Source organism: Neopelma chrysocephalum, unplaced genomic scaffold, assembly GCF_003984885.1.
Source record: "Neopelma chrysocephalum unplaced genomic scaffold, ASM398488v2 Primary Assembly neopelma1_96657, whole genome shotgun sequence".
Classification (NCBI taxonomy): domain Eukaryota; kingdom Metazoa; phylum Chordata; class Aves; order Passeriformes; family Pipridae; genus Neopelma; species Neopelma chrysocephalum.
This window is the reverse complement of record NW_020925302.1, coordinates 723,422-738,595: the sequence shown is the minus strand read 5'-3', so window position 1 is coordinate 738,595 and position 15,174 is coordinate 723,422.

Sequence of the window (15,174 nt, the reverse complement as noted above, 5' to 3'; positions counted from 1 at the left end):
ACTTGGGATGTTTGGAATATCAGGGATCTATAAAGATAGAACACTCCCAGGGTAAACTTAGTATTTTACCTAAAGAATAAAAGGTACTTGCACCTTCGAAACCACAGCTTCAGAAGATTTTGGACCTCGTATTGCTTGCCCAGTGGCATCACAAGCAAGTTGCCCTTCTGAAGAAGCCGGTGACTGGTTAAAGATTGATGCTTTTGAAGAAATCTCAGGTGAATATCCTCATTGTAGAGCAGAAACGTACCACTGCCACTGTCTTACAGCGGTTGTTCCTGGTTGTATGTTGTGAATTGTTCAAGAATGTGGGCACCTGGACCTTGGCAGGTGAGGGAAGCAGGAAATACCTGGTTTGGGAATCTGAGGGTGACAGGGTATGGAGCAGAGTTTTGGGCACTCCTCTGAAAGAGCAACCTCGCCACCCGATGAAGGGCATCTGCCTTCCGGAGAGACTTAAAGCGTAGCATCCCTGAAATGTTTTGGGGGTGATACATTGTTTTTAGACATAGATGGTGAGCAGTCCAACTGAGGGATAAGTGCCCATCTTCCCCACAGATTCTTCATCTATAAAATGTGTTGGACTGCCTTATAGTACATAATTGTAAGCTTTCACCTAAGATGACTAGCAAACTATATGTGACCATAGGGCCTACATATTTCTGCATCCAACTGTTTTCTGCAACACTGCAAGGAAGAAGCCCAGGTGTTTCTTTCATCCAAAGCATTGCATTTTTTTGAAGTTACTCGGATCATCTAAATCAGTGTGCATGAAATGATCCAATGGGGTGCAGGAAGAAAATATTAGAACTTTAGTGATGTATGTATGTAACTGATAAAAAAATATGTATACTAAGGATGTTTTCTCAACAATGTTTCAATAGGAGTGCATGATCAAAAAAGTTTGGAGACCACCGATTTAAATTATATCAGTTGTGGGGTTGGGTTTTTTGTTTGTTTGGTTGGTTTTGTTTGGTTTTTGGTTTTGTATGTGGGGGGTTTTTTTGTTTTGTTTGTTGTGGGTTTTTTTGGAGGGGGGAGTGCATTTATGCAATAGAAGGATTGACTGTTTGCTTTATTCAGCCATGCATCTTCCTCTCAATTATTTTCCTGAGAAAATTGCTGTACTGATGGTGTGTGTCCACTTCTCTTGATAGTCTTGATTTTCTATATTTTCTTTTTGCTACAGTTTGAGCCAGATGTAGTCACTCAGACTGCAGTGAGTTTCTGCCCAATCTAGTATTTTATTTTATATATCTGACAAACAAAACATTTCCTTAATTTGCCTTGTTGGATTTCTCTGTATTTTTGAGTATCTCCTAGGCAAAGACCAAGCTGTACTTGTGGTATGATATGACCACACATCCTGATACAGAAAGCCTGAAACATGACTGGTTCTCAGTCCTGGAGAATCAAATGTGTTTTAATTTTTCACACAAGAGACGAGTATTTACAGGTGGACATTGTGGCTGTAGTGTTGATAGATAAAGAGGTCAGAGGGGTGAGGTAGGCAGAGAAGCTGCAGTATGAAAGCAGGTGAATCTGCAGCACCTATTTGTTCAATACAGGTGAGTAATGTCCCAGTTCACATAATGAGCTTGATGGTGGCCACATTCTTTTTTCTGTGTAGCTGTACAGACCCTGCTAGCCTATCCAGCTCTACATGTGAACAGAGTGTGCCTTTCTTAATACCATTATTTGTGGCTGATGTAAATGTAAACTAGTCCTTTCTGGCCAATACTGAGATGTATGTGATACAAAAGATAAATTTGTCAGGCATAGCAATCACTTAGATTTCTGTGTGACATGAAAAGATTCCTGCAGCTTCATTTGGAGCAGTTCATCCTTCTATCTTTTCAGTGGGATTCTTTTGAGCTAGTCTGGATATGTGGCTTATCATTTGCTTACCACGGAGATGTAAATATTTGGCAGGACATATTGGTAATGGTCTATGAATGTCCTCATTCAGTCTTAGGAAGAAAAAAAAACCACAAACAACTTTAACTCTCTCCTCACAGAAGTTTTCAGGACAATACTATTTTTGTTTTCTCTGATGCTGATGCTCAGGAATAATTCATCAATTTCCTCAGAAAATAATCTCCCTTCCCTATACTCCAACACTTTCATGTAGTGTTCAGTGGGGACCCTGTGAGTATCAGAGTGTAGGGTCAAAACCAACTTATAAAATTTCCTGAGGGAATGAAAATTCGGGTTGTGAATTGCTGGAACCATAAAAGAAACTTATGTTTTTAAGCTGCTTGGATCCTTCACATAGAAGAGCCCCAGGAATTCTTATGCCTTGGAGTTAAGACTGGATCAATGACGTAGAAAGGAAAAAGCTTTACATCTACTGCCATATGGAGACTCATGCAATACTAGCAGCATTGTAATGAACAGGTTTCCGGGGTATTGGATATATAGAAGCCATAATTATTTTATGACAAATATGGAGCTTTTAAAAGGCTGTGATTTTAAAGGCTTAACTGAAGCTTGCTTATCAGGACAAAAATGTTCCCCAGTAACAGGAATAACACAGACTACTGCTACAAGACTAGAGCTAATATGAGACAGTACTCTGAGTTACTGGTCTTTGAAAATTTGCTTTCTGTTTACATTTCCAACAGGCCATAAGTGAGGGATGGGAATTATGCTAACTTTTCACTGACAGATGCCTTTCTGGAGAAAAGCAATTGATAGCCCCTGGTTCTAAGAGTTATTTACATTATTGAATTATTTTATAATATTACTTAAATTGTGTATTATGTTATTCATAGTTTTATTTGGATTTTGTAGCTGGATATGGGTACATAACAATCCACCTAATTTGTGATTAAAGAAAATAGTAATCGTTATCCAAAGTAGACTATTAAATACAGTTTAACTTCAAAGGAAAATAAATATTTTACAAGCAATGTTTCTGTGCTTTCAAAATAAACTACATAAACAAACAGGAAAATTTCACACGCTTTAGATGGACATACAATAGAAACAGTACATGTTTTGAGAGAGATAACGTAGTGAGGGCAGATTTTCCATTCTGATAGACACTTTCTCTTTTTTACATCTTTGCACTGAGGAGAGACTGCTTCAGTGCTGGAAACTTAAAAGCAGTTTGTTTGAACTTTGCCTCAGTTCTCAGGTGGAATTCACAAATACCTGCATGCCTGCAAAACTGGATGATTGGCAGACAGATAATTTCTTTCTGCAAATCTAGGGCTTTTATGTTAAGATATTTTTCTGGGACAGTAAGGGCCAACTGAAAATTTGGTCTGTATTGTGTCAAACATCACCTTCAAAAAGCGCATGTTGCTTGGTGAAACGGAAAGCATCCATGCACCCCTTTTAACTAAAAATGCTAACATGGTTCTGAGGTCCTGCATATTATTCTGGATTTTTTAAATATTCAGTGGCATGTGGAAGATGGAGTTACAGATGGCAGGGCTTGTTGATAGAGCTTTAAACTACTGTGAATGGGGGAAAGGGGCAAATCCAGGTTGTCCAGTGATGAGTGATAGGATGGCGTGCCAAAACTTGAAAAAACAAGCACTTATGGGACTCCTCAATCTGCTTCACCAGATGTCAGCTACAACGTACCACACCTGAAACATTTCTACACCAACGCACAAAGCATCGACGATAAACTAAGAGAAGCTCTGAGTTTATCGTCAAAGCTCAAAGCTTTGGCCCAGTCCCAGAAACTTGACATCAATGGCATAAGTGAAACCTGGTGGGAATGAGTCCTGTGACTGGAGTGCTCTGTTGGACAGTTACAGGTTCTTCAGGAGGGATAGCCAGGGCAGAAGAGATGGAGAAGTGGCACCGTATATTATAGAAGGGGTAGAATGTTTGGAGCTCACAAGTAGCAATGGCACAACTGAGTAAGAATCAAGGGGCAAACAAGTAATGCACATATACTGTAGGAGTCTGCTCTAGACCTCCCATCCCTCCCAGGACAATAATGCTAACAAATTATTCTTTGAGAAACTAAGGGACACTTCCAAGTCAACTGCCCTTGTCCTTATGGGGTACTTCAACTTGCCAGAAATTAACTGGGAGCATCACACAGCTGGTACAAACCTGGCCAGAAGATTCCTAAAAAACCTGGATGACAACTTCATGGAACAGGTCCTAAGGAAGCCAACTCAGAAAGATGCCCTCCTTGATCTGCTTGTGAAAAGAGCACATCTTATGAGAGAAGTGGAGACTGGTGGCATCTTGGCCACAGCAACCATGAAGTGTTTGAGTTTAAAATCTCTGTTGACAGGAGGAAAGGTGCTACCAAAACCTCAACTCTGAACATGAGGAGAGCAGACTTCAGGCTGCGCAGGGATTTAGTAGGGAAGGTCCTCTGGGAGAAATGTTTTTGCAGCTGCTGAAGTCCATTGCTGCTGGTCAATTTTTCAACGTCATCTCCTAAGGGCACAGGAGCAGACAATTCCCAAATGCTGGAAGTCAAACAGGTGAGGCAGAAGGCCAGCTTGGCTGAGCGGGGATCTTCTCTTGGAGTTAAGGCAAAAAAAGAATGGTGGTTGCCCAGTGTAAGCAAGGTCAGGTGACATGGGAAGAATACTAAAATGCTCCTTGTCACTGCAGGGAGAAGATTTGTGTGGCCAAAGCTCAGCTGGAGTTGCAGCTGGCCAGAAATATAGAAGACAATAAAAAGAGTTTTTTCAAATATATTAGTGGCAATCATTCATGGCTAAGCTTTGCGAACGAAGATTTGGGAAGGGCTCTACCCACGTTTCTTGCAAGCACGTTGGTGGCTAAAAAGGCCAATAGTGGCAATAGGCAGTATAGAAATATCAACACTGTTAAAGGATGAGAATGGTCACCTCCCAAACAGGGTCAGAGACAAGGCAGAGGTGTTTAACTCTTTCTTTACCTCTGTTTTCATACACAGATGACAGACCAAGGGGGTCTCAGTGCCCTGAGCTGGATGACCATGACTATGAGAATGATCAACTCCCAGTCACTCCTGAAATTGTGCAGGATCTGCTGCTCCAGCTGCATCCCTACACATCTATGGGGCCTGATGGGATTCATCCCAGAATCCTCAAAGAGCTGGCTGACATCATCACAAAATCTCTTTTGATGATTTTTGAGCAGTCTTGGGAGTCTGGAGAGGTCCCAGCTGACCGGAAGCTGGTCAACATTGTTCCTATTTTCAAGTAGATCAAGAAGGAGGAACCTGGAAACTACAGGCCTGTCGGTCTCACTTCAGTGCCTGGTAAAGTTATGGAGAAGATTATTCTGGGAAGTATTGAAAAACACCTGAAAGACAGTGCAGTCATTTGTTACAGCCGGCATGGCTTCATGAGAGGAAAGTCCTGCTTATCAAAATTGATTTCCTTTTATGACAACCCACCTAGTTGATTGAGGGAAACAGGTGTATGTAATCTTTCTGGATTTCAGTAAAGCTTTCAGTACTGTCTCTCACAGGATCCTTCTGGACAAAATGTCCAGTCCACAGCTGGATAAACACATCATATGGCGGGTGAGCAATTGGCTCACGAGTCGAGCATAGAGGTTAATGATGAATGGGGTAACATCTGACTGGTGACCTGTCACTAATGGGGTTCTACAGGGCTCCATCTTAGGCCCTGTGCTCTTCAACATCTTCCTAAATGATTTGGATGCCGGACTGGAAAGGATACTAAGCAAGTTTGCAGATGATACAAAACTAGGAGAACAGACTCCCCAGGGAAGTGGTCATAGTACTGAGCCTGAGAGAGCTCAAGAAGCATTTGGACAATGCTTTCAGGCACATGGATGTGACTCTTTGGAATGGTCCTGTGCAGTGCCAGGAGTTGGACTTGATGATCCTTGTGGGTCCCTACCAACTCTGACTGTAGTGGCTTGACTTCTGGACGAGCAGATGAATGTGAATGTGTTTCTTTCCTTTCCAGCTTGCAGCTGTTTTGTAGCAGCACTAGTGTGTGCTCTAGGAAAAAAAGCAGACAAAGGATTGACTTGTTCGCATGCTGCTGCCTTTTCTTGTGTCCAGATTTGGGCAGGAGGGTTGTGGAAGACTTTCCATGCTTCTGGCTCCCATCTCCCCTTTGTGCAAGGACTCTTATGATTTCAACTGTAAAATTAGTCATGCTTGTAAGTGCTTGTGCCAAGCGGATGAGTTAGTGACTTTGAGGAGGTTACAGTCATGAACTGTGGCTTTTGTTAAAGGATTTGAATGGATTGCTGGCTGGTTACTGGCTCAAATCTGCAGAGAATAGATACGCAGAGCTCACTAGGCTGTATTCGTGTGCCTTTGGGTGGCATTTTACCTGGTGCCAGTGTCTGGATACTCTGCTTACTCCTTTTCCCCTAATCAAAATTTCAAATTATTTTTCACAGTGTAGGCAGTGGATTTTGTATGACATGTAGCTTAATTTCTCCTCCCTACCTTTTACTTGCTGTTACACTTTGGAGAAAAGATGCATCTCATTACTCTCACATCTGAAATACCTTTTGGGAAGGTTTCTCATGCTCCTTCTTTTTCTGTTCTTTAGCTGTGGACATCAAGCCCAATCCCCATCCCACTGTAGTGCATATAATTATCCCTTTTAATTGTGACACATAAAAATGCCTCTCTCTTTGCCTTGTTGTGGTCAGAGTAGAGTGAAATTACATCACATTAGCAGGGTTTCAGGGTGTGTAGGTGGAGCACAGGGGAAGCCAACCTATTGTACAGTAATGAAGGGCTGACAAAAGGGCCATGTGGGGCTCTGGTCACACCCTATCAGTTGGAAGAGTTACCTGGCAGTTCACAAGGGCTGGTAGTAGAAATAATCCTGTGGACCATCTTTCCAGAAAACACAGCATTATAAAAACGTGTATTTAACTGAGACCCTAAAGGGTGAAATGATAAGAACAGAACAGCTGCAAAGGTTTACATTCATCTTTGATATGCAGTCTTGTTGTAAAATGTGGAATATGTAAAAATTTTCTTAAGAAAGGATGTTCTTTGATGTTTAATCTTTGTACACTTTCAAGCCTAACCAACAAGAGGGGAGATTTAATCCGTGAAACAGATAGCAGCTAACAAGCAAGCTCTAAGCGATGTCTGTGTTAGAAAGTGTTAAAGTTTAGGACTTGGTGTGCTTGAATGATCTCAGATCTAGGGGGAGGTTACAAAGGGTTGGGAAAAAAGGGTGCCTGCTGTTAGTGGGCACAAAGAGTGCAGAATTTATGGGACATCTGGTAGAACTCCAAAGATAAGGAAGAAACTAACAAAGACAACTCAGCAACTGTGCTGAATCCACTCCAGCTGAGTGGATAAGTAATTCTGAGTAAAAGGTAATTCTGGCAGGGGGACAGCACGACCACTGACTCACAGCCACAGACCCAAGTAAGCTACCAACATAAAAGAAGAGGAGGACTGAATATGTGGACTAATTAGAACAAGAAGTGAGCGAATCATTAACCAATTGAAGATAGAATACTAATTAACAAGAGAACTATGTAACTTGTGGGCCATGAACTCTAATTCCTTTGTTTGCCAAAATGCACAAATTGTAAAAAGTTTTGGCAGTTGGTGTGCTTGATTTGTGGAATTCCACTGGATACCCAGGCTTGTGGAACTCTGAAATAAATAATGAATGTCTCTCTCAGCTGTGTAACTATTGGCTTGTTGCACACTGGGTAATGAATCTGATTTTTGCAGGCAACAGTCTATTTGTAAATAATCTGTAATTACTGTGAGTCACTGCATGTGATTGCATCTCCAACAAGGACTTTTTCCATCCTTTTTTTTTAAATATTGATATTAATGATTTTCAGTATATGGTACTGCTTACATTACTGAAATGGAAAACTTAGATGAAGTTTTATAGCATATTGTAACTTTGGGGATCATGAGACCATTAATCCACACATTAATTCATGTCTGATGTTAGGCAAACACTTACTGGTTGAGGGAATGAACAGGAGCTGTCTGTTAGTGGTTATCACCCATTGAAGAATCTTAGCATCTGCTAATAACAATTTTGATTTTTCTGAAAATTATCTGTGCACAATCTTCATCAGTGTCCCTTGTTTCAGGAGCTCCTGAAAGATTTTTTTCATCTGCTTTTTCAAAGGTTACATAAACACTTCCTAATTTTCATGCTTTTTCAGTTCTCAGTGATCTCTGCACATTGGAGTTTGACCTACAACTAGGCTAGCAGATCCCACAGATGGAAATAAGTATTCTTGAGCAAACTTCCTGAATTTGGGGGTAGTAGGAACCAAAGAGCTCTCTAAACCACCTTTCACATGGGTCTTTAACAGAGATAAGGAATCCTAACACTTTTCTCACTATTTGAACTAAAGGAGTGACTGGTAGTGGTAGAATCCCTATAGACTTAAGTTTCCTAAAACACTATACAGCAAAAACAGAGACATGTAATGCAGCCTGGGCTACTGGCCTCTCTTGCTGGATGACATACAGCCCTCTCCCTTTTCCTCCCCTTTTCCAGTCTGGGAGGCTGAGTATAAATATGAAGATGCTCCAGGAAGAATCAAAGTTCCAGGCCTATAATGCTGTATTACTTTCAGCTTGTTCTGCCAATGAACACAGGCTTTGTTCTTGTAGCAGCTATTCATCTGCTTTTCTGGTAGATGGGAATTGCATTCAACCTTTTCCCAGTTCCCTCTCAGTACTCTCCAAGGGATGCTGTCTTGAACCTATCCTCTGAGGAGCTAAGCACTTGCATTTTTCAGGAGTTGCTGACCTTCTCAGAGGACCCATGCTATGCAGTAAATGACAAAGTATTTTTCTAACGAAAAGAATATGTTGGAGGATTAAATAAATTAATATTTAAACAAGGCCCTTGAGGCAGCCTAAGACACTGTTCCTAAAGAAGCACAGGCATTTGAAAAGACACAGAGGAACAATAAGAACATATTTTTAAAATCAAAATCTCATGGAAAAAGATCTTTGAGGCTGGGAGGATGGAATACAGATTTCAGTTCCAGCTGTAATTAAAACCATAAGCTTCTGTTGAGATCTGATTAAAAAAAAATAATCCAGGAATCCTTATGGAAGTCATTATTTGACCCCTTGGTGCACCACTAAAAGAGAGAAGAAAGCTCCAATGTCATAAGTTACTTCCTATGGGCAAACTCCTTTACCCACCACAAACTCCATTGATTTTACTGATTATTAGGGTAACATGGTCCCAGACATGACCTCGTTACCCAGTGTGCAGTGCCAACTGACACACCAGGGTGAGGTGTTTCTATTTTTTATTCTAGTTTGCACAAAGTAGGGAACTCCGTGGTAACTAATGAAATGTTGGCTCGTTGATCATTGAAACTTTACGCTATTCATGCATTTTAACAAACAGAGGCATTGGCATTCATTGGTTACAGATAGCACAACTTTTTCATCATTTAATGCTTGAACCCTCATTTACTAGTTGTATCTCTTGCTTCTCATGCTACTTAGTCCACAGGTGCAATTCTTCCATCCACGTGAGTCTAGAGTCTGTTCTGAGCAGGTGGATAATAAGTTGGTGGTTGTGGTGGCCTACTGCCAGAATTGCCTTTCCCCCAGTTACTGCTCAGTTCTACTGACTTCAGTCCTAGTGGCTGTCATCCAGCCCGTTCATCTTGGGTTTGTCTTCACTTTCCCTTAAAAAAAAAGATTAGCCAAGCATACAACGTTCCCATTGCAATTGCTTAATTGTAACTGTCTAGTTATAGCTACTGATTAACAACTACAAAAAAAATGGAAAAGTTTGATTCAAATCTTGAGGGGCTTAAATTTTGAGGGATATCAAAATCTAAAATGGGCATAACCAGCAGCTTTGGGGAACATCAGTGCTTGGTCTCTGCTTTATAGTTGTATCAACATAGGCTTATGTTGGCTGGGTGATGACAACTGCACTAGAGTGGCTCTGGTGAGTCAAGGAAAAGGACTTGTGCTGTGTCACATGGAGGAGCTTTGCCCAGCCTGGTACCTGCACTGTGCTGCTGTAGTATGTCAGATCAGTGCATCCCTCTGTACACTGTGCAACACAACTATGCTGGCTTTTCCATGCATTCAGGGAGATAGGGAGTTCTGACTTCACTCCCCAAACCTGTGCTTCAGCACAGCAGGGTCCTGTGTCTGCGTCAGCCCATCCAAGGTGTGCAAGGTGTGGTCCGCATCCAAGGTGTGCAAGCCCATCCTGCTGCAGCAACTTGTGGTACGGAAGCCTCAAATACACGAGGAGAGACAGCGTCAAACTGTGAGTGCCTGCAGATATTCTTCAGCACTTATAAAAGGATGTAGCCCTTTGAACTTTGAAACTGTATAGGCAAGAGATGTGCTATGAAAAGGATATCTTCTGGCCATTATAACTTTAATAATCTCTTCTTTAGCCTGAAAACGTGTAGGCAGCCATTGTCTCGGGAAAAGAGAGAGACCAAGTACAAAAGATATCCGGTGAAAGGGGGTTTATTTTTTTCTCTTTCTAGCCATGAAAGGGTTCATTGTTCCACCTCCACAGTTCATTGCTGCTTATGAAGAAAGGAGCAAATTACTGAGTGCTGGCAGAGGAAAAGAATGGTATTGAACTGGGATAAACAGGGGTTTTCATCATGACAAGAACACGCCAGATAAGAAATCAGTTGATTTGTGTCAGATGGCTGATGTTATATTTTAATATTGAAGTGGTGGCCATCCTGTCTGTGATGCCTTTTGGAATTGTTTGTACTTTGATTTAATCTGGAATTACAGCTTTAAAACAGATTCAGTAAGGCCCTGGGGGGAACAGTTACTTGTCAGCTGTGATTATATTTAATTAGTGCAAATGGGAAATTTGCCATTTTGCCCCTTAATCTTAGCTCACCAAGCTCTATTGAGACTTTTTGGAGGTCTTTTTCCTCTTGATTCTCTGGGTTCTGAGTTACATTATACTGCCATGTTCTTGATATGAAGTTTTTAGCAATCACTGTTGACACAGAAAAATAGATAATACCAGACAATTTTAAAAAAGAAAAAAATCTCCCTTCTGCATTATATAGAGAATAAATTTATTTTCATTTCTCTATGTGTAAAAAGTAGCAGTGAAGAAATGTGGCTGAACAAATGAAGGCAAGATGGTAGTGTTTCTTTTAGTAATTTTGACAGCATTTTCTAAATGGGAATTTTGTCCAATTGACTATATTGATCTATGTAGCGTCCACGTGGACGCTGCCTTTATATAATAAAGAAATCATGGCACGCTCTCTGTGAGGTGGTAAACAAAGAGGTTTAATCAAACAACGCGCGCCTTTTTATACCTTGATCCCACGTGACTCTTAACCAATAGGAGGGTCTGGCTCTGTGCATGTCCCCTAGCTTCGGTGCCTACCTGTTGCACCTCGGGACATGTTCCCTACAGATCTAATTATAGTACTATAGTTATGCTGAAATTAATTCCCATGTGAGCAATCGTAGTCAGGAAAAAGAGTGTCACGTAAGGATTCATGCTGATATAACTCGACTGAGATATTTATACCAACATTATTTGACCCATAAATTTGTCCATGTAGATAAAATGCTTAGCACAAATGCCTAGGGCAGAGGCCCACACTTAATATACAGCAAGACTTGAAGTTATCTGGAATGAGGTGCTGGAGAGTGGCTCAAGGACCCACCCTTTTGTTCCGCATATCAATCAGTTCCTCTGCTGAGCTTTAAGCATTAAGAGTATCATTGTCAACTGGGAAGGCTCTTCATCAGTGAAACAATATAAATGCTTCATGATATGCTGTCCAATACAGCGTATTTTTTCCTCAATGTTTCGCATTCACTGAGCAAAAACAAATTTAGAGTTATCTATAGCTAATTTTAGTCTGGAGGAGAGGAATGGAATTTTCAGGGTTGTCTGTAGGCTGGAGATATTAATGATCACACAGGCAACCTGTATTTGATATAAATTGGTTGAAAGTCTCTGTGTAGTGCTGCTATAGTCTGGACAGTTACTATGGCAGTATGTGCAATTAGTATGATGGCTGATTTACGTGTAAAATTATGATTAATTTTAAGTGGGTTTGTGGGTCTGCATTTACATTTCACCTCTATTTTTATTTCATAAGGACAACTTTTTGATAGAGTTTGGCCTTCATTAACTCTTAATAAATAGTTTCAGTTGATTTCAGTGTTGCATGACCAGGTCCTTGCAGCATGGAGAGCACAATAAGGAAAGATTAACTTTGTGGATCAGTATTGATTGTACCTGGGGACTTTTGTGTGTGTTGAATTTACTTTGTAGTTACCCAAGCTGCATTGATTTAGAGATCTGCATATAGGCAGTGTATTCCCCTAGTTTAACATGATTGCCAGCTTTTGTATTGCTGGTTTTTTGTGCTTGGCTTCCCTATCAAAATGTCTGAATGATGAAGAGCAGAAAATGTGCATTCAGAGTGTATCAGAGCTTTCCTGGAACACTGCTGCTAAGTGCTACACAGCAACTGCAAACAAACGTTTGGTAGCCTGTGTGAGCACGATGAAATGGAGGAGAGAGACTTGTCTTTGGAGGGGTTATGTATGGAGGACAATCAACAAAGCAGCAGAGCAAGGAGGCAAAACCTAGGAATAGCTGAAAAGGGAAAATTGCTATATTCTGGGAACTGGATAGGCATTGCAGAAGCTGATCTTATGGACAAATGAACTAACAAAGCATACTTTCCTGTTGCTCTTCTTCTGCTTTGGTGTCTGACTGCCTGTACATTAACCTGATGTCACATCAGCTGCAGTCACTGAAAGCCCTGTTCAAGAGGAACAACTGCCCATAAGAACGTGTAACTCAGAAACTCCAATAACAATGCTTCAAAGGAAATAGCAAATCAGAGCTGTATACAGAAAGTCTTCGTGGATCTGGACACTGGGAAAATGTTCAGCAAATTTAGGGGCTGGTGAGATATTTTCTTTCTTTCTCACTGTTACTCTGTGAAGAGTCAGTGCAGGGGCTGGTACTGCTAGGCAGTGAATTTTGGTGAAGATTTCCTTTTGACAGGCATAAATTACTTTGCTTCCTGCCAGAATCATACCTTGAAGTGTCATAACCCTTCTGTAATGAAAACCGTGACCCATGGAAGCAGTGTTGCTTTGATGCCTCTGGAGATGAAGCTGGTGCTTCATGAACTCCTTCAGCCTCTGGAGTTTCCACAGGGGCTCCAAGAGGCAAGGAACCTTGGGTCCAAACATTAAAGTTTTGAAACCAAGATCCCTCTGATCCTGCAGTTCAAGCCTGCACTGTTTGGACAGCATGTTAAGCACTTGCAGTTTAAGGAAGAGATATTTTTTGTGCAAATGAAATGGAATTTTCTCTTTTTGCTCATTAAACCAAGTGCTACTGCCTATAGGGAGCTGAAAAATACTATTTTACAAAGTATTTGAGGACATATTCCATGGAGAGTAGCCACCCTTTCTTTCAGCTAATAGGTGAAAATGTTTAAGTAGATCACTTAGCAAAGATGCACTTAGCGCCTTCTTGTCAGAAAGTGTATCTCATACAAATGTGACTTCAATAAGGCACACTTCAGGCGAAGCAAATGCTGTTCTCAGGGGACCTTGGCTAGTGGTGTCACACCCCATGAACTGGGACAACTGAACCAATATGCTAGTAAAAATGTCTTTTGCTGAATGAATGTCTTAGAAAGACAGCATAATTCAGGGAACAAAGAGACAAAGAATTTATTAGGCGCGCCAGGTCCTTCTCTCACTGAGTTTTTCGGGGAGAAAGACCCCGTAGGCGTACAACTTATACATTTTACAGTTTTCCAAAATCCCACCCTTCTCAGATAAGTTTTAATGTATTCCTTTTTTATCTAAAAAGGTTTCTTTTCTGTGAAAAGGGGCTTTCCCTTTATCCCAATTGGCTGCAAGCCATTCCCTGTCAAAGGCGATGGATCTTCCTTTGTTCTTAGCCCAAGAAGAAAAGGAACCTCATGTACAAAATGCCCCTAAAAGATTTAATTTTTAAGAATTTTCTCATTTCTCTTATCCCACCCGTAGCTGTTGGAGGGGTTTCTGGGGGGTCACTGCCGGCCGCTCTGTGAAGGTTTTCAGGGCTGGGATCACCCCCCCGCCGCCCGTCCCTCGTGGCAGGGACAGGCGGCGGAGGTACTTAAGCCAGGAGACAGAGACCACGTAGCACGCAAGGAATCCAGCAGCGAAGAGAGCTTTATTCAAATTTCCCGCAGCTTATAAGGGCTGCTGGGCAAAGGAGGGGATTGGCCATTTGGCTAGCCAATGCAAGGAAACAATATAATAACTATGGCAACACAGAAACCAATGGTAGACAAGTGAGTTAACAACTTCAAAACCCCGGCATCTCACCCTTTCTTATTTATAATAAAGACAACATTTGTAATTTTAATGGGATATAACAATGAAGATTTTTTAGTTGAACCTGGGGTGAAAGTTGATATAAAAATGAGAAAGTGAGTAAGACGATTTTTATTGAACTTGGGAAATCAGGTTATTTTATAATTTATGTTCCTATTATAAAAAGAGAAATCTCCAAATTAAATTTTACTTGAGTCTGTTTGGGCGACTCTACCCGAGCCTGTTAGGGAGGCTTCCAACCTGAGCATGTGTGGGTGCTCAACCCAAGCCAGTTAGGGCGGCCTCAACCCCGGTTACTGACGCCTCCTGATCAACTAGGCTAGTCCTTGGTTGTGTCAGGAGACCGTTCCACCGTGTATACCCCTTATATAGCTTAAGGCTATGGGGTATATGAATGAGTGGTTGACCCAAGAGTCTTTCATCTTGGGCACCAAAGTTACCTATTCCAGCTGTGGTAACTTTGGGAACCTGTGTGGGGGTTCAGCCCCGAATATTCCCCTCGAGGAATATTCGTCTTTCGAGTGCGTTCTGTGTGTGGAGATTTCTAAATTAATAATAAAGAACAAAAATGTGAATTTGTTATTAAACAACAAGGAAGAAGTAGATCTTAATGTTTATCATTAAAGTTTGACTAACTGCAAATTATAACATTTCTATAGGTTGAAGATAATACTTACATTCCCTGTTCTCAAAGCAATTAGGCATCACTAAGGAAAACTTGTAATTGTTTTTGAAAAACTGCTACAAATACATTATAAGACAACATCACTTATTTAAAGAAAGAGTTGAAGTAGTTGTTAAAAACTGCAAGGTTATCTGTGCTTTGCTGCGGTTAGCTGCTTGCTTCTTTTCCTTCCCCCCCATTTTTTTTTTTTTTT